The 19,514-nt window shown below is 39.0% G+C and overlaps 1 long non-coding RNA gene across 1 annotated transcript; it reads left to right on the plus strand.

Annotated features, from left to right (window-relative positions):
* The first annotated feature begins 351 nt into the window (after positions 1-351).
* Positions 352-2,175, plus strand: LOC147545955 (uncharacterized). The gene is made up of 2 exons (XR_015224248.1): positions 352-1,189; positions 1,855-2,175. It is a non-coding gene; the product is annotated as an uncharacterized LOC147545955 (long non-coding RNA).
* Positions 2,176-19,514: the final 17,339 nt, after the last annotated feature.

The raw sequence follows: 19,514 nt of genomic DNA on the forward strand, positions 1-19,514 counted from the left end.
GAAAGTAGTCGAGAGAGAGAAAGGACCCGAGAGAGGGAGATGAGACAGAGAGATGAGACAAAGAGAGGGGAGATGCGTTTTGGAGATGAGAGAGAGATAGGCACTTAGGGTTAATAAGGTTGTCTTCAAAAGAAACCTATTTATACCCCGGGATAAACCCCTTAATCTAACGGCTGGTGATGTTGATAATGTCTTAATCTAACGGTTGTTAAGAAATCGGTTCGGGCGGTCCGGGCTTGGTAATTGACAACCGGTCAGAGCTTCAGAACCGAGACCGGCTCGACAACTCTAATCGGTCGGTCCGGGTTTGGCTCGAGCGGATTTCGGGCGGTCTCTGGTGTCTTCAGACTCGGGCGGACACCAGGCGGTTCGCGGTCAACGGGCATTTTTCCCAGCCCTAGTCCTGACAATAAGATATATTTTTCTCAAAAGGACTTATTCAACGATTAAGGTGAATGCGTTCTGAAGCAAACTGCTTTGAGGCGTGTGCACGACAAACTATTATATATGTATCACCTTGTAATATAGCTTGAGCATATACTTTTTTAGATTTGATAATTTGTATAAGTTGGGAATGGTTTGCTAGTCATCACAATAGGATATTTTTAGTCAGTGTGAAGATTACCTCTTGTTTTTACAGTAAATGGGTCGAGAGAAAAATAAACTTCGTGATTGAGTTGATGCATGTTAGTTTCTCCTTTGGTTGTATTGATGTTATTTATTTAATGGGGAATAGAATTTATGAATGTGTTGGTGCAACTATATCTATATATTTATTAGATCTAATCAACCTGAACAAAACAATGTGATGTGGAAGGCTAAAAAGAGCCAACAATCCACTTTTTATAAACGGACCGTTATATGTCAATGAATCTGTCAATGTCAGATGGTGGCCACTCATCCAATATTATGTTTCAAACGACGATCGATGCAAGGTTATCATCAACACTGACGCCATACCACCGCATCATCTCAATCGTGCATTGCCACAACTTATCCAAGCGTAAAAAGGGGACCGAAGGCCGCGTTCTAAACTGTAATTTCGAATTCTTTCCTTGAATTGCAAAACACCTCACTGACTTGAGCGTCCGTTATTTTCTTTAGTTTTTGCAGGCTCTGTTTCACGGGGAAGATAACCGAGAAAATCACATCTCAACATCATCAGAAAGCATTCAAACAAATGTGGAGGGTTAATTTCTTAGTGAGAAATAATTGTCACCATGTACATCATAGCTTTCATACATGAAAAAACACTCACTACGATAATGAGTAACTTGTTCATTAGTTGGTGAGAAATAGGGTTCATATGTACATCATAGTTATATTATTTCATGTTTGATAATTTGGAAGAATTCACCCAGTTAAACTCTTTTTGGATTTTTACAATTTGAATTTTCATTCATCTTCACTGATTTCTCTGGGTGACATCTGATGCACTTGATTCTTTTTGTTAGCAGTAGAGGTGGACTTACCCAGATTGATGATAAACCCTATTTTGGCGTGTCGAATTCATCTATTTCTGTATTCCGAGTTTCAACATGATTTTAATAGAGGCCTAAGACTACCCCTCATCAAAGGTCAAACTCCAAAAGAAATCAACACATGATATTACCACGACCAGAGGTTGCATTTCTCCATATTTATTTAGTTTTGTATATCCGTTTCATGTGTTTTGTCTGATTTCATAAGGGATAGAAGTGATAAGTTTCTCTTGAGGCTTGAATTCAAAGTTTTCAACAATCTTTGGACATTCTAATATTCTCTCAAGCATATTGAGATTGAATTTTATTTTGTTCATTAGGAGAATGTATCTAACTTGTAATTCGTATTTCCAGTGTGTGTTTTATCTCCTAGGTTGGAAGATCCAGAAGAGCCGGTGGAATCTGAAAGTATTGGAGGATGGAAGAACTGAAAAGCAACGTGTCGGATGAATTTTTGGAAACCCAGCAGATTGAAGAACGATACAGTCACACTTTATTTTTGCCAGAGAAATAGTTTCTTAATGTGTATTGCATGTATTTGAAAGTGCCTAGTTAGATTGTTGTTTTTGGGAAGGTGATGGTTACCACAGAACCCACATAAACCTATATGTGTCTATAATCGAAGGTCAGTTCATTGTTGTTCTTAACATGTATATTTTTTTTCATGAATGAAACACATTCCCTTCGGTAGAAATCCGGGTCAAAATGTAAAGACGCTTAGTTTACATGATTTGTTATATAGGTTCGCTACATCAGAATGGTTTATGGATTTATTTATTTTAATTCTTGCAAGTCTCTTAATAACCCAATTAACATAAATAATTTAAGACTCTTTTACAGATTTTTTTTTTGCAAACTCTTTTGGGTTTCTCCATAATAGAGATTAAAATTCAAAATCCAATATAGGTTCCTCCATAGATGGTATCATTGTATATAGTGTCTTAAGTAAGGTGAACTCTCCATTCATTTAGGTGTTTCCTTATTAAATTTTGGTATGTGCCCAAATGGTGGCCAATATATGAACAACCGGGTTTGAAAATAGTTGTCCATATAAGATAATTGGTTGTTTATATAGTGGCCACCACCTAAATTTGTATTCATCAACTTTGCCCAAGCTCTAATTAATTTTAAACCAATTTGATATAATCCAAACATATTTGTCCGGTTAGGGAACCAAATATGCCTCAGATACTATAAGACCGCGACATATAAGTTTGGTTCGTCGCATGGATTTGTTCAATGGATAACTGAAAAAATCAGACCAAATCATAAATTGATGTCTTTTGTATATTACATATATCTTGCAACAATATCTATTATCTATTATATAAAGCACAATGGTCTTTTTTGAGCAGGGTCGTCGATTTATGTTTTGGATATTCGTGCCCGTTAGATTATAATCTTGAGTTTTTGAATCTAACGTCTAAGACACATCCCACGTATTCAGATTAGTAGTTAAAACCACCCATGTTTTTCAGAAAACTACTTGCACACGGTTATTGTTTTATCTCACGGTTAGTTTTAAATCTCAGATTTTATCGTGTGGTTTTGATCGAATAATTAGTTGAGTAACTGTTTCTTATCCTTAATTTTCTCCACTAACATTTCCCACTCTCACGGTTTTATCTACTTAAATCTTACAAACCATAAATAAATCCTAACTAAATTACATAAATCACACGCTCTCCCTCTCCCTCTCCCTCTTCATCTCTCTCTCTCTCTTTCTCTCTATAGTATCGTAAATTTCAGATTCCAGTAAATCTCTCAATTTCTTCTTTGTGTATAATGTTATCCTACAATTTCTCCTTTATGTTATCCTCTATGTTTCCTCTTCTTCATGAATCTCTCTTTGGTTTTTTTCTTTAACTGTGTATTATGTTAATTTAAGAGAACTTTTTTTCCATTAGTTAATTCTCTCCTCTCTTTAATTTTTATGTTGGTAATTTAGTCTAATGTTATTATGTCTTTTTTGGAGGCTTTTACCAATATCTTTGTGTCAATGTCCTACAACAACTACCCCATTCATGGAACCATCATGCTCTTCTCTTTGTTCAACTCACTGTGTAATTTATAGCATTTAAATTCATTTAAGTAACAGAAGTCAATCCATTGATGATCTCTACTTTTTACAGATTAAAGACGATAAACCATCACGGAACCATCATTTTTTTCTGGTTAAGGTGCTGTTTGTTTTTTTCTGGTGTCTGAATCTTAATTGGCTGAATCTTAATTGGCTGAATCTTAATTGGCTGAATCTGAAATACTCAATTATTTCAAAAATAGATGTTTGTTTTCTTGATCTGAATCATTAAATCTGAATTACAAATTTGACACTTATACCCTTATGGGTCTTGTGAACAAATAAAAAGGAAACCCTAATTATCTTTAAACAAAACCCTAATAAGTTTCTCCTCTTTCCTGCTCTCTCTCTCCTCAACAATGGCTGCTTGGTAGGGATTCATCTCTCTCTCTCTCTCTCTCCATCTCTATCTCTACACTCGAAGATTATAAGCTAACCCTCGCTAGATCCAGCGAGGGTTTGGAGCATAACCAGATCCGGCGACAGTATAATGTGATAACTTCCCAAGTTGATCTGAATGAAGAAAAATATGGGTTAGATGTGATAACTTCCCAAGTTTTTTGGGGTTTCTTTCAAGTTTTTGAGATTACTAAGGTCTAACAATTGAAGAAAAGATAGATTTTCTAAGGTGTAACAGTTAAAGATCTGGTCTTGATATACTTGTAGCTACATAGAGAGAAGGTGGTGGTGGTTCTGGTCGGTGCCGGTAGCATTGGAGGTGGTTCTGGTCGGTGCCGGTGGCATTGGAGGTGGTTCTGGTCGGTGCCGGTGGCATTGCTGGTGGTTCTGGTCGGTGAGGGTGGTGGCTGGTCGGTGTTAAAATATGAAAAATAGAAAATTCAATTTAGCAGGGGTGCAATTGTCATTTGCTTAATTTCAGATGTTGGCTCTCATTTCAGACTTGTTTTCAAGTCTGAAATGAGGGGGCCTTTATTCAGCCTATTCAGATGTTCAAATTATTCAGCAAAGATTTCAGAATTTCTTAAATAAAAAATCAAACATCTGAAATCTGAATTGGAGTCCAATTCAGATTTCATATCTGAAAAATTGAAAAAACAAACAGCACCTAAGTCTCTGTAGCTCTCATTGGTAATGAATGTATCTTTGTAGTTCTCATTGGTAATGAATGTTCAGTATGTTATTTATTGTATTCCAATTAAACAACAAATGTAATTAAGATCTATTCATATTTGATGTATTTTTATTTGCCAATTATGACATTTTCGGGTCGTGTTTTTATAGCTAACATTCTCTAAAATTTAATGAGCTTTTCTAATTTGAAAAGAAAGAAGTATATTGAATTTAAAAAAAGAATCTTGAAGGGGTTATAAACCATCTCCCATTAATTTCTCTCCTTTTTTTTTCTCTTCATCAAGGTATTTAAGCATGATTTAATCTCCACCCAGGCTCTTTCAGATTCACATTAATAGGTGAGGCCGTTACTTAGATGGTCTCTCTCTCCATCTGACTTTTAAAATTATAAAAAGGAAACTTACCACCTCCATTAACTTCATATGTTTCTAGCTCTAATAAAAGAGAAGGTTGGCCGTCTTTCATGCAAACTAAGGGGAGAAGAATGGTTCTTGCCATTGTATTAAAATGAATTGTAAAAGAGATTGTGTTTTTCTTTTCCTATGTTTAAATTTGTTCTTCATTTTGTTGTATTAAGAGTAAATAGATGAATTAGTTTATAAATTTTTGTCTCTCTCTCTCTTCGTCTCATGTATCAAGATATGTGTCTCTTAAATTTAAACGGGTTAATATACAACGTAATTATTTGATGCTTTCTCTGTTTCTCCTATTGTAATGTTCTTGCCATTGTATTTCAAATGAATTGTAAAAAAGATTGTGTTATCTATGTTTACATTTGTTCTTCATTTTGTTGTAGTAAGTGTAAATAGATGAATTAGTTTATACATTTTGTCTCCCTCTTCGTCTCATATACCAAGATAATATCTTTATCATTGTGCCTCTTAAATGTAAACGGGTTAATATACAATGTAATTATTTTACGCCTTTCTCTGTTTCTCCTAATGTAAATGTTGTTATTCAATTTAGTGTTTACATTTTCCACTATTATTGTTATCTTTGTTAAATGGTGACACTCTGTCTCAGTATTCCTAGCACATTAATAAAATAACTTTTATTTTCAAATAACCATTTCGATTGTATTCTGTAAATCATTTTTCAAGAGACAATAATTTTTTTGTAGGAGTGTTTATTTAAATGTTAGTTTCTAATTTATTATTTATGTAACATCCTTGAATTTGTCATGGCCCCATCTATTCTCTATCCTTCGAAATTTAAAATATTCACTGTGAGGGATTAAATTATTTAAGACCCAAAAGATAGGCGCCGCCAACTTGGACTAACACCCTATATATTGTGTAAATTTTTTTTTTTTTTTTTTGTTGAAAGATAGTGCAAATTATTTTTTTTTTGTTTAAACTCATTTGTTCAAAGTTCTATGAAGAGTGAATTAATCAGACTTTCTATAAAATTATATGTTTTTGTGGTCTTTAAAGGGTGAATTAATCTCTCTAAATCATTTGTTGTTTGTTATCTTTCAAGAGTATATCAATCTCTTCTCACATCTAATATTTTGGCTTGAAAAAAGGGGTCTCCATCTGTTTCATACTACCTCCTTCGTATCAAATCTCTCTCAGACTCTCTTGTGGCCATTGGCCATCAAATAGCTGATATTGACCTAGTCCTCATTGTTCTTTCTGGACTTGGAACAGAGTATGAGAACTTTGTTACCTCCATAACCACTAGAGTTATTCCTCCTACCTACTCTGAGTTGCATTTTCTTTTACTCACTCATGAATTTCGTCTTGAACTTCTTCGAAATCAAACTATTCAACCAGCTGTTATTTTCTCCCAAACACCCTCCTCTCCTCGAGCTCCTCATGTTCCTGCTTATAGGGGAAACAGAGGACGTCAAAATAGGGGTGGTTATCGAAGGTCTCAAAGAAATTTCAATCAAAACAGAAATCATCAACAGAGACCTACCTCTTCAGTTCTTGGTCCTCCTCCTTCTCCACTGATTTGTCAATACTGTGGCAAAATTGGACACTCTGCTCGTCAGTGCTACTCTCTCAACAATCTCACTAACCTAGCTCACTCCTTTGCTTCTATGGGAATCGATTCAGTCTCTGCTGATCCCAATTGGTATTTGGACTCTGGTGCAACAATGCATATCTCTTCTGATGTCGCTTCAACCTCATCTCGCTCTGAGGTCTCTGTTCCTGACCAAGTAATGGTAGGTACTGGTCAAGTCACCCCTGTTTCTGGCACAGGTAATTTTCTTCTTCCCTCCTCTAATTTTTATCTCCAAAATGTCTTAATAGTTCCTTCCTTCCTTCAAGAAAAACCTAATTTCTGTCTCTCATCTCCTTCGTGACTTTAACTGTCTTGTTGTCTTTCATCGGCATGGCTTCTTTGTTCAGGAAATACCATCAGGGAGGAAACTCCTCGTCGGAACACTTAATGATGATCTATTTCGTCTCTCCTTCAAAACAGAGCTTCCTCCTTTATCGCTTTTTGCTTCATCATTGTCTTCATCTTCTCGTGCTTCGTCTGAAGTTTGGCATCGACGACTAGCACATCCTCATCTGCAAGTTTTAAATTCAGTAATTAAGAACTATGATTTAAAATTACAACAATCTGTAATACAATCCAGTAAATGTACTAATTGTATTTCGGCTAAGCATCATCGTCTCCCCTTTCAGTCTGTTATCCACTCTTCTACTTTTCCTAATGAAATTGTCCACTCTGACCTCTGGGCACCATCTCTGGTAGCATCACCGACTGGTCACCGTTATGTTTTACTTCTAATTGATGATTACACCAGGTTTACCTGGATTTATTTTCTCAAAAACAAATCAGAAGTCCAATCTCATTTTGAAACATTTAAAACCTTTGTCGAAAAACAATTTGAAAGACCAATCAAAATTTTTCAGACTGATGGAGGAGGCGAATTTGTCAGTTCTGCCTTTTCTGTCTTCCTTACCAAAAATGGCATCCACCATCGACGCTCCTGTCCTCATACCCCACAACAAAATGGGGTGGCAGAGCGAAAGATCAGACATCTGGTTGAAACGTCTCTCTGTCTCTTGAATCATAGTATTCTCCCACAAATATTTTGGCCTGAAGCTTTTCAAACGACCATTTATACTATCAATCGTTTTTCCTCTACTGTTCTTAATGGTTTATCTCCATATGAGAAACTTCTTCGAAAGAAACCTAATTACAATGATTTTCGATGTTTTGGGTGTAGATGTTTTCCTCTCCTCACACCTTATCGATCTTCCAAGCTTGATGTTAAATCAAAACCATGTATCTTCATTGGTTATAGTCCCCAAAATAAGGGTTATCTTTGTCTTGATGAATCTTCCTTACGAATATTCATCTCTCGTCATGTTCTCTTCGATGAGAATGTTTTCCCCTCTCACTGTACGAACAAACCTTTCCTAAACCCTAATGTCTGTCCTCTTTCTCTAACTCAGACCGTCCCTTCCAATCCCAATCTGGACCGTCCATCTGTCACAACAAATGCAACAACTCATCCTTTCGTGGTTTCCCCTAATTCTCCATCTGTTCCAACCAGTACAGCTGGTCTGGTCCCCTCACCACGTGGAAATTCTCCACCCCTCTCTTCTGATTATCACGCGGTTTCTGATGTAATGCCAACTGTGTCCCCTCCTGCTCACCTGTCCTCTAACCAACCCCATCCGACCCACTCGTCCTCTCCATATGTAACAAACCCTAATCCATCTTCTCCACCATCTGACGAACCACCTTATCATCTTCTCTGCCTGAAAACCTTGTCACCACTACTAATCTCCCTCCACCCACTACAACTTCTTTACATCCATGATCACTCGTACAAGAGATGGCACAAGAAAACAAAGGATATTATTAACCACACTGAAGGAGTTGAAGGAGATGTCCTTCGACCAAGGTGACAATGCGAACAATTTGTCGGATAGGACAATTGATGTGGAAGATCATCAAGTCCGATTGATTTAGGGATCGTAGAGTTGTAGCTAGAGACCAACTACGATCGTCGAATTACGAAGTAATTCGCGGCTAACTTCGATCGGATCCTACAACGGGTTACACATAAGAGTGACAAATTGATCTAGGATATGACTAGTGGGAGTGAGATATAATCATGGGAGTGTCCCATAAACATATCTCATAGGCCTAAAAAGGAATTAGGCAAAGATAGTACAAAAAGGCCAAAAGCAGGGTTTTTGGGCCTAGGCCGATTCGGGCACTTTTAGGGCTCGGATTGGGCTGATTTTTGGAGGGACGTTTCCTTATGTTATGAACATTAAATCTGCCAATTTTGGCTGGGTTTGGACGTCATCTCCTTAGGGAATTGAGAAAATACCAATAGTTGCTATTTTCGACTATTTCCCTAAATCTTATTCTAAAGGGTGTTTTGGGAAACCTAAAAGGAGGTGGATTCTTATTAGGGTTCTATATAAACACTCTTAGGGCAGAGAATAAGGTGTGGAATTTCTCTCTAAGCTTTCTTACTCTACCACATCAAGTAGAGAAGAGAAAGTGAGCTAATTCCCATTAACTATCTATCTAGTCAAGAAGAAAGGAGTTCTTCTTCCAACCACCATTGGTGTGCTAGCTATACAACAAGGTGGGAGATCAAATTGATTGCTCGTGTCCCAAGTAGAGGAGCTACACTTGAAGCTCTTGATCTTCTCATAAGCAATTGGAAAGGTTCGAGGGAAAACTAGCGAATAAGGTATTTATCTTTCTAGTTTTAATTAATGATTATCATAGGCTTATGCATGTGATCCTGGGAATACTAGTGTAGACATTAGATGTCTTATTCCGCTATAAACACTAGTAGAAGGGTGCAAAACCCAACAGTGGCGTCAGAGCCTCTTGCAATTAGCCTATCTTATCTAAGTTTTGGACCAATTCCATGCTTTTCTAGATAGAATATTGTGTTTAAAAGTGTTTTGAACACAAAATTTTGATTAATTTTGAATAAGATTCAAGTATTTGTCAAAAGATTTCAAAATTTGTTCTTGAAAAGAGTTTCAAAACCTGAAATTTTGATCCAAAATAGTTTGAGTAAGAGTTGTTTTTTTTTAGTTTTTGGAAACTTGTGAAAAACAAAATTTGGAAATTTAGAATTGTTCTAAAAGAATTTGAAATATTTTAGAAGTGTTTCAAATTTTGGAAATAGCAATTTAGAATTGCAACACAAAAAAAAAAAAAAGGGGAAAGACTATTGAGTTTTTTAGAAACTCAATAGGTCCGGCCAGGAAGCTTCCTGGCCGGACCAGTAGTCTGGAGGACGCGTCTGGGAGACGCGTCCCAGACTACTGGTGGATGCGTCTGGGGACGCGTCCGGGTACTCCAGGTCGCGTCTTCCAGACGCGACCAGTAGCTTAACCAGGACGCGTCTGGGACGCGTCCAGTAGCTACCATCAGACGCGTCTTGGAGACGCGTCTGGGGTCCTGGGTGTCTCGGACTAAGTCCGAGACACCTAGTGCTGGTCCGGTCCAGCATCAGATGCGTCTAGGACGCGTCTGGTGCTTGGACTAGCGTCCTGGCTCCGGCCAGGACGAGATCAGGCCTATTGGCCTCGGCTCGGACATGCCGGCCCTATGGGCCGTGCCATGTCCGGACCTTGTCCGGGCCCCTTTTTGGGCTTGGGCCGGGACTTGTCTAGGACTTGTCCCGGGTCTTTTCAAGGCTTTTCGGACCACGAAAAGGGACCACTATTCGAGTGGGAGTTTTATCCAAATTTTCTCCAAAATTCCAATCCAAATATTTCCGAAATAAACCCGGGCCATTCAAAGCCTAAACGGAATTTCTCTTTAAAATCAGATTTTAAAATCAAACCAAGACGCACCATTAGTCTAATCCTTTGATGTAGACTTAAGGTACGTACATGACATATAGATGTCGACAAAAGTATCTCCCGGATATACATGCATATATAATTGTTAGCCTTGAAATATATTATATGATTGCATGTGATGTGAATGCGGAAACTAGTATGGCCATAGAAAGTGTTTCTTATTTTTGTTTTGAGCACGGATGGGTGCCTAATTTGTAATAATTTTAATTTTCAAGTTTACACGATCTGCGAATCGTTTGAGTCTTGTAATTAGAGTTTAGGGTTTATGAGTCCATTGAAGAAGCTCAAGGAAGGAGTCCTAAGGTGAGTGGGAGAAATCAATGGAGGTTCAAAGATGGAGATCTAGACGAACCAAAAGACGAAACAAGAAGCAAACCAAAGGAGATTAGATCTTCTAGGTTAGAGGCCATACTAGGATCCATATGTGCTTGATTTACTTTCTCGCGCGCATTTACTTACTTATTTACGCTTTATGTCGTGGATGTTAGTTAGGCTAATTAGTTCACTAAAACGAACGCCAGACTAGCGTAAAAGTCCCTAAAAGTAATTTTGAGTACAGTGCCTATCCAAATTAAGACACTCCTTGCGCCCTTGTTCGAGGAAGGTGGGTCGGCCTTCGCAGAGTACCTCCTCTACCTTGGGACATTGCGGGTAGGCCTATAGAAGAGGCCTACATGTCTAAATGGTTCTACTCAACGAGATCAGCAAGAGAGTCTTGGATACTCGAGGCAAAAGGATGGATTTTACACTTAACATGTAATCCATCAACCGAGAATCATACGGTATGATCAGTGAAAGTGTTCACTCACCTAAATCAATGGGAATTAAGGGCAGGGCCCTAGTCCGCTTAATCCTTGAGAGATGGGATCTCGGAATCGCATTATTCATCTAGGGACATGTTTTATCTTGAATAATGTGGCAAAAACGTAGAACTTTTTTGCAAAAATTATCGAATGTAATACTTAGCAAAATCCTTTTTCTGTTTCATGTAGTTTTACTATGGCAAAAATCAATCTTTTCAACCTATGTTCAATCCTTGATGAGGACAAATTGAACATGGATAACTTCCTTGATTGGGAAAAGAGATTGAGAAGTGTTCTCAAGTCTACAAACAAAGAAAGCGTACTGGATACCCCTATTCCAAGAATAACTGCGAACTCAAAGGTTGAGGAACAAAAGCAGGCCAAAAGTATCCGGATGAAATCAATTTCAGTAACTTGCCTTATGTTGGCAACCATGGAACCTAATCTTCAAAAGAGATTCAGGAAAATGGATGCGCACACAATCATCCGTCGATTAAGGGACATGTCCCGAAACAAATCACGGTTGAGGAAGTACGGGACTTCCAAGGCAATCCGGAGAGGCATTGGAATGTCTGAATCAAAGAAAGAACTTCAACTGATTCAGAAGAACAAAAGGAAAAAGGAAGGAACTCGCGATTCCGACCAAGGTATCTATGTTATCGAAGTTAACTTAGCAAATACATTTGATTCTCAATCCTGGGTATTCGATACCGGATGTGGTGCTCATATCATTTATGATGTGCAGAGCCTTAAGGGAATCAAGTATTTATCTGGAAGGGAGCTTGTCCTACGAGTAGCAAATAGAGCAACGGTTGCTGCAAAAGCTGTAGGAACATTCAGTCTACCTTTAGAAACTGGTCTAGTTTTAGAACTTCATAATTGCTATTATGTACCCTCTATTTCTAGAAACATTATCTCTGTCTCAGAATTAGACAAAGAGGGATATCACCTATTAATAAAAAACCAGCGTTGTTCTTTATACAAAGGTGAAATGTTTTATACCAGTGCTAAGCTATACAACGGTCTCTATATTACGAATATTGAGAACGAAGTCTTCAACATAGAAACCAATAGGCTACGGTCAGATGATTCAAATCCAAGTTACCTTTGGCATTGTCGTTTGGGTCACATTAACATGACACGCATGAAGAAGCTCCATGAGCATGGACTTCTAGGTTCGTATAATTTAGAATCATATGACACATGCGAATCATGTTTAATGGGTAAAATGACGAGGTCTTCTTTTAAAGGAAAAGGAGACCGAGCCAAAGAACCCTTGGAACTCATACATACGGATGTATGCGGACCAATGAGTACTCCGGCGAGAGGTAACTATGGCTACTTCATCACGTTCACGGATGACTTCACTCGTTATGGTTACATATACTTGATGAGGCATAAGTCCGAATCGTTTGACATGTTCAAACAATTTCAGAACGAAGTAGAGAATCAACTTGGCAAGAAAATAAAAGCCATTCGATCCGATCGAGGTGGTGAATATTTGAGTCAAGAATTTGACGATCATCTTAGGAGTTGTGGTATAGTATCTCAACTCACTCCGCCAGGAACACCCCAGATGAATGGTGTTTCTGAAAGGAGAAATCGCACCTTGTTAGACATGGTTCGATCTATGATGAGTTTAGCAAATCTTCCAAACACGTTCTGGGGGTATGCTCTAGAAACGGCTGCTTTCACACTTAACCGAGCTCCGTCAAAAGCTGTAGAAAAGACGCCATATGAGTTATGGTTTGGAAAGGTTCCAAAGCTGTCTTTTCTCAAAGTCTGGGGATGCGAAGTTTATGTAAAACGTTTACAAGGAGACAAACTCGCACCTAAATCAGACAAATGTCTCTTTGTGGGCTATCCAAAAGAGACAAGGGGTTACTACTTCTACCACGAATCTGAGAACAAAGTGTTTGTTGCTCGAGATGGTGTCTTCCTTGAAAAGGAATTCCTTTCCAAACAGACAAGTGGGAGAAATGTAGATATCGATGAAATTCGATATGAGCAACAAATAAACACAGATATAGAGATATCAAGAGGTTTAGCGGCTCCTATCTATACACAAAGTATGGAAGAGGAAAATGAGGTCGAGAGAGTACCTCCCGCTCAAGTCGAATTAAATTCGCAGGAGACATCTCAACTAGTTGAGAACACTCCAAAAGTTGCTCAGGCCCCTCGTAGATCTCAAAGGCTCCAGGAATTATCTCAGAAAACAGATATCCTACTGTTAGAAGATAATGAGCCGAGTACCTACAACCAAGCTATGGCGAGCCCCGACTCCGAAAAATGGCTAAAAGCCATGAGGTCGGAAATGGATTCCATGTCAGAAAATCAAGTATGGAACTTGATCGATTTGCCCGATGGAGCAAAACCAATCGGATGCAAATGGGTTTTCAAAGTAAAAACTGACAAGGATGGAAACGTTAGCGTTTTCAAAGCTAGACTCGTGGCGAAAGGATACAAACAGATTCATGGTATAGACTATGATGAAACCTTTTCACCTGTCGCAATGCTTAAATCCATTCGGATCATTCTAGCAATTGCAGCTCATTATGATTATGAGATTTGGCAAATGGATGTCAAAACCGCCTTCCTAAACGGACACTTGGAAGAGGATGTGTACATGACACAACCCGAAGGTTTTGTAGATTCCAAAAATGCTGGAAAAGTTTGCAAGCTTAAGAAATCCATTTATGGACTCAAGCAAGCAAGCCGGAGTTGGAATCTTCGATTCGAAGAGAAAATCAAAGAATTTGGATTTCTCAAGAATGCAGAAGAATCTTGTGTTTACAAGAAGGTTAGTGGGAGCGACCTAGTTTTCTTAGTCCTTTATGTCGATGACATATTAATCATAGGAAACAAGATTCCGATGTTGGAATCAGTTAAAGACTGGCTTCGGAAATGCTTCTCTATGAAGGACCTAGGGGAAGCAGAATACATATTGGGAATCAAGATCTATAGAGATAGATCAAAGAGGATGATCGGACTTAGTCAAGAAACTTATATAGATAAGATTCTTCAACGGTTCGAGATGACAAACTCCAAAAGAGGATTCCTTCCCATGTCACATGGTATGGTGCTTAGCAAAGATCAGTGTCCTAAGAGTCCTGATGAGCTAGCACACATGATGAAAGTACCCTATGCTTCGGCAATAGGATCAATCATGTACGCCATGATCTGCACTCGCCCAGACGTCTCATATGCTTTGAGCATGTGTAGCCGTTACCAATCAAATCCAGGCCAAGCGCACTGGCACGCCGCCAAGAATATCCTAAAGTACCTGAAAAGGACTAAGGATCATTTCCTGGTATATGGCGGGGAAGATACACTAAAAGTTGTAGGCCATGTGGATGCAAGCTTTCAAACTGATAGAGACGACTTCAAATCACAATCTGGGTTCGTCTACTGTCTGAATGGAGGAGCGGTATGTTGGAAAAGTTCCAAGCAGAGCACAGTTGCAGACTCTACCACTGAAGCAGAATACCTAGCGGCCTCGGAAGCTGCAAAGGAAGGAGTTTGGATCAAGAAGTTCATGATAGAACTTGGTGTCGTACCTGGCATGGAAGAGGGCGTGACTCTCTATTGTGACAACAACGGAGCAATAGCCCAAGCCAAGGAACCAAGAGCGCACCAAAAATCCAAACATATCCAAAGGAAGTACCACTTGATTAGAGAAATCATAGAAAGAAAAGATGTGGTAATTTGCAAGGTTCATACGGATGATAACGTTGCAGATCCGTTGACCAAACCGTTACCTCAGTCCAAACATGATTCACACATGAGGGACATTGGTATAAAGCGCATTGGGGAATGGCAACAAATGTAATTTGGATTCATAAAAGAGTTTATGTGCCTAATTACTTACATTCGATAAATAAAATAAAAGAAATTTTATTTTGTCCTTAGAATTTGGTTTGGTATTTTAAGAGACAGTCCACACGATAAAGAAAACGCTCCGAGTAGGCTTGTCAGATACGTGATCTGATGAATGAAACCCTACTAAGTGAACTTGGAGTGATTCATTATCAATTCCCTAGTCCAGGTCATTGCATGGACAACAATGACTCACGAAGACTAGTACGGGAGTCGATGGGATAGCGCAGTTTCATGGGCTATAGGAATAGTGTATTCGATTCGACTACGTGAGTGCATAATAGAGATTATGCGCTGGAATAACCCTCAACATGAGAAGTTCATCCAAAGAATGATGAAATCGTCAAACTTCTCATAAAGACAAGATTGAAGAGATTCCTCAAAACATGAGTGCTCAGCTCATCTTATGTAAGGAATGTCTGACTTTGGTTCCGTTAAACGCCGCGCCGTAAAAGGAGGTTATAAAGGCGGATACTGGGAAGGACAGGATAGACATGAAGTTGAGTGGGAGCGCAAGAATGGATTATGTCCTCCTAACCATGTTAGGATGCAGTGTCCTCGGGCCACTTGACGAGCAGCAACTGAAAATGCATGGCCGTGCTCAAATGGATTAAAAGTTAATCATTTGTTTTGACAGTTGTACTCGAGATCAAGAAAGTCTGAATGACGTGACGTATCAGATGGGATACTAAGTGACATGGGAATCGAGCATTGTACTTGTTCTAAGTCCAAGTGGGAGTCTGAAGGAGTTGAAGGAGATGTCCTTCGACCAAGGTGACAATGCGAACAATTTGTCGGATAGGACAATTGATGTGGAAGATCATCAAGTCCGATTGATTTAGGGATCGTAGAGTTGTAGCTAGAGACCAACTACGATCGTCGAATTACGAAGTAATTCGCGGCTAACTTCGATCGGATCCTACAACGGGTTACACATAAGAGTGACAAATTGATCTAGGATATGACTAGTGGGAGTGAGATATAATCATGGGAGTGTCCCATAAACATATCTCATAGGCCTAAAAAGGAATTAGGCAAAGATAGTACAAAAAGGCCAAAAGCAGGGTTTTTGGGCCTAGGCCGATTCGGGCACTTTTAGGGCTCGGATTGGGCTGATTTTTGGAGGGACGTTTCCTTATGTTATGAACATTAAATCTGCCAATTTTGGCTGGGTTTGGACGTCATCTCCTTAGGGAATTGAGAAAATACCAATAGTTGCTATTTTCGACTATTTCCCTAAATCTTATTCTAAAGGGTGTTTTGGGAAACCTAAAAGGAGGTGGATTCTTATTAGGGTTCTATATAAACACTCTTAGGGCAGAGAATAAGGTGTGGAATTTCTCTCTAAGCTTTCTTACTCTACCACATCAAGTAGAGAAGAGAAAGTGAGCTAATTCCCATTAACTATCTATCTAGTCAAGAAGAAAGGAGTTCTTCTTCCAACCACCATTGGTGTGCTAGCTATACAACAAGGTGGGAGATCAAATTGATTGCTCGTGTCCCAAGTAGAGGAGCTACACTTGAAGCTCTTGATCTTCTCATAAGCAATTGGAAAGGTTCGAGGGAAAACTAGCGAATAAGGTATTTATCTTTCTAGTTTTAATTAATGATTATCATAGGCTTATGCATGTGATCCTGGGAATACTAGTGTAGACATTAGATGTCTTATTCCGCTATAAACACTAGTAGAAGGGTGCAAAACCCAACACACACCTCATTCTCTTCCTCAATATCTTCTCTCTCTTGTTCATAATACACCTCTTGAAGAACCAACTACCTTTCTTCAAGCCTCTAAACATGAACACTGGAGACAAGCTATGACTGAGGAAATCAATGCTCTCCACAAGAATGACACCTGGTCTCTAGTCCTAGCTCCCTCTACTGGTAAATAGTTGATTGTAAATGGATTTTCAAGGTAAAGCAGAAGGCCGATGGTTCAATTCAACGCTATAAGGCACGATTAGTCGCTCGGGGGTTTACTCAACAACATGAGATTGATTATGCAGAAACCTACAGTCTAGTTGTTCGTCCTCAATTTATTAGAATAGTCATCTCTATTGCTCTGTCAGGTAATTGAAAAATTAAACAGCTCGATGTCAAAAACGCATTCCTTAATGGGGATCTTCAAGAGTCTGTCTACATGACTCAACCTAAAGGATTCGAACACCCATCCTTTCCCCAACATGTTTGTAAGCTTCATAAGGCTTTGTATGGCCTGAAGCAAGCCCCTAGGGCTTGGCATTCTAGATTCAGCAATTGCATCTTAAAAATGGGTTTCAGGCAATCACTTTCAAACCCATTATTATTTTATCATCGATCATCAAGAGGGATTTTAATTTTATTACTATATGTCGATGATATTCTAGTTACTAGTTCTTCGAATGTCATGCTTGATCATCTAATTGACTGTTTGAAAACGAAATTTGAGATGACTGATCTTGGTGACTTAAGCTACTTTTTGGGTATGGAGGCCACTCGATCAAATGACTCTCTCATTCTCACTCAACAAAAGTACTCTTTGGATTTATTAAAACGATTTGGTCTTCTGGACTCCAAATCAGTCTCAACCCTGTTCTTCCTGGTTCGAAGCTCTCCAAATCAGATGGTGCCTTACTTACTGATCCCACTATTTTTCGATGTATGGTTGGATCTTTTCAATATTTAACTCTTACTCGACCTGACATAGCTTATGCTGTAAACCAAATTTCTAAGTTCATGGGTACACCAACCACAGTTCATCTCTCTGCTGCTAAGCGAATATTTCGCTACCTGAAAGGCACTCTCTCTCATGGTTTATGTTTCCGACGAGCAGCTCATTTTCCTCTCACTGGCTACTCCGATGCTGACTAGGCGGGTAACCCAGATGATAGACGGTCCACATCAGGCTCCTGTGTTTTTCTCGGGCCAAATATTATTGCTTGGGTCTCAAAGACCCAACCCACTGTTGCCCGTTCATCCACCGAAGCCGAGTATAGGGTCGTGGCCCAAACTACAGCAGAAATTCTTTGGCTAACCTACTTGATGAACTGGGCTTTGCACCTTCACAGCCTCCTATTATCTATTGTGATAATGTAAGCACCACCTATCTAGCAGTCAACCCTATTCTTCATTCACGAACCAAGCATGTGGCCATTAATTTTCATTTTGTCCGTGAGCAAGTTGCAAAGGGAAATCTCAAGGTTCATTCTTGCCTGATGAAGATCAAATTGAAGACATTCTCACTAAAGGCTCGTCCACTCAGAGGTTTCAAACTCTCAATTTCAAGCTCTCTCTTCTTCCAAGATGTTCGGCTTGAGGGGGGGTATTAGAGTGAATTGTATATATTAGTCTTTACATGTATATTGAAGGGTATATTTGAAATTGTATTCCTCTTGATTTCATTATAAATACAATCATACCCTACAACTTAGGGTATCTTGAGCTCAATAGTTTTCAGCTTGATCCTGTGGTTCGGTTACCCAACAAAACAGGGGCGACCCTGGCCCAAAGCGAGCAAAGCCTCGCTTTGGGCCACCCAATTTTTGGGACCACATTTGGTTCTCTTTTGAACTAGCAGTATCATTGAGGTGCCTATAAAGAAAAGAAAAGAAAAGGAAGCAACCCAGGCCACAAAACATAAAGGGCATCACGTCCAACTTTCAAGCCACTTTAAATCCAAACTGTTCTTACGGGCCCACCGTTTCATTTGTGCCTCCAGCGCAGCCACTTTAACCTTATTTGAACTGTTTGATTCAGATATGGCCCCTCCCTAGTGTTATAACCATCTTCAGAATTTGGACCTAATTGTGACCAATTATAAAATTTGACCCTCATGTTTATGTTTCCAGTTAAATTTGCCCCAAATTATTTACATTTTTTTTCAAATTAATTTCTTCATCATTTCTCTTTAGTCTAGTCATCTTCGCATTTTAAAGTTAATTGTCAGCGTGAAGTGCATATTGGTCATCTACTAATGAGTCAGCCACACACTCTCTCAGTGCCACACCTCTTCAATTTCATACCTCTCTTTCATCCCTCACTCTCTCTCTCTCTCTCTCTCTCTCTCTCTCTCTCTCTCACTCACTCCCTCACTTCTCCACATTTATCTTCATGTCTCTATCCTTCTCTTTTTCTCCCTCCATGCCACTCATTCTTGAAAACTCAATAAGATACTCCGGTCAAAAATCTCAAGGAGAATCCCTTCACAACGGTTTCCAAGTTTGAGTTAATATGTAAGATCAAATCTCCGAAAAAGTTTGATACAAAGCTATATTAACAATCTAGGTGAGATGTTAGGTCACACTTCTTGGTCATCTAATAATGAGTCAGCCACACTCTTTCACCGCCACACATCTTCAATTTCATACCTCTCTCCTTCATCCCTCACACTCTC

The sequence above is a fragment of the Eschscholzia californica genome, unplaced genomic scaffold (genome assembly GCF_041429995.1).
Source record: "Eschscholzia californica isolate CP2 unplaced genomic scaffold, dmEscCali1.0.p SCAF_4, whole genome shotgun sequence".
Classification (NCBI taxonomy): Eukaryota; Viridiplantae; Streptophyta; class Magnoliopsida; order Ranunculales; family Papaveraceae; genus Eschscholzia; species Eschscholzia californica.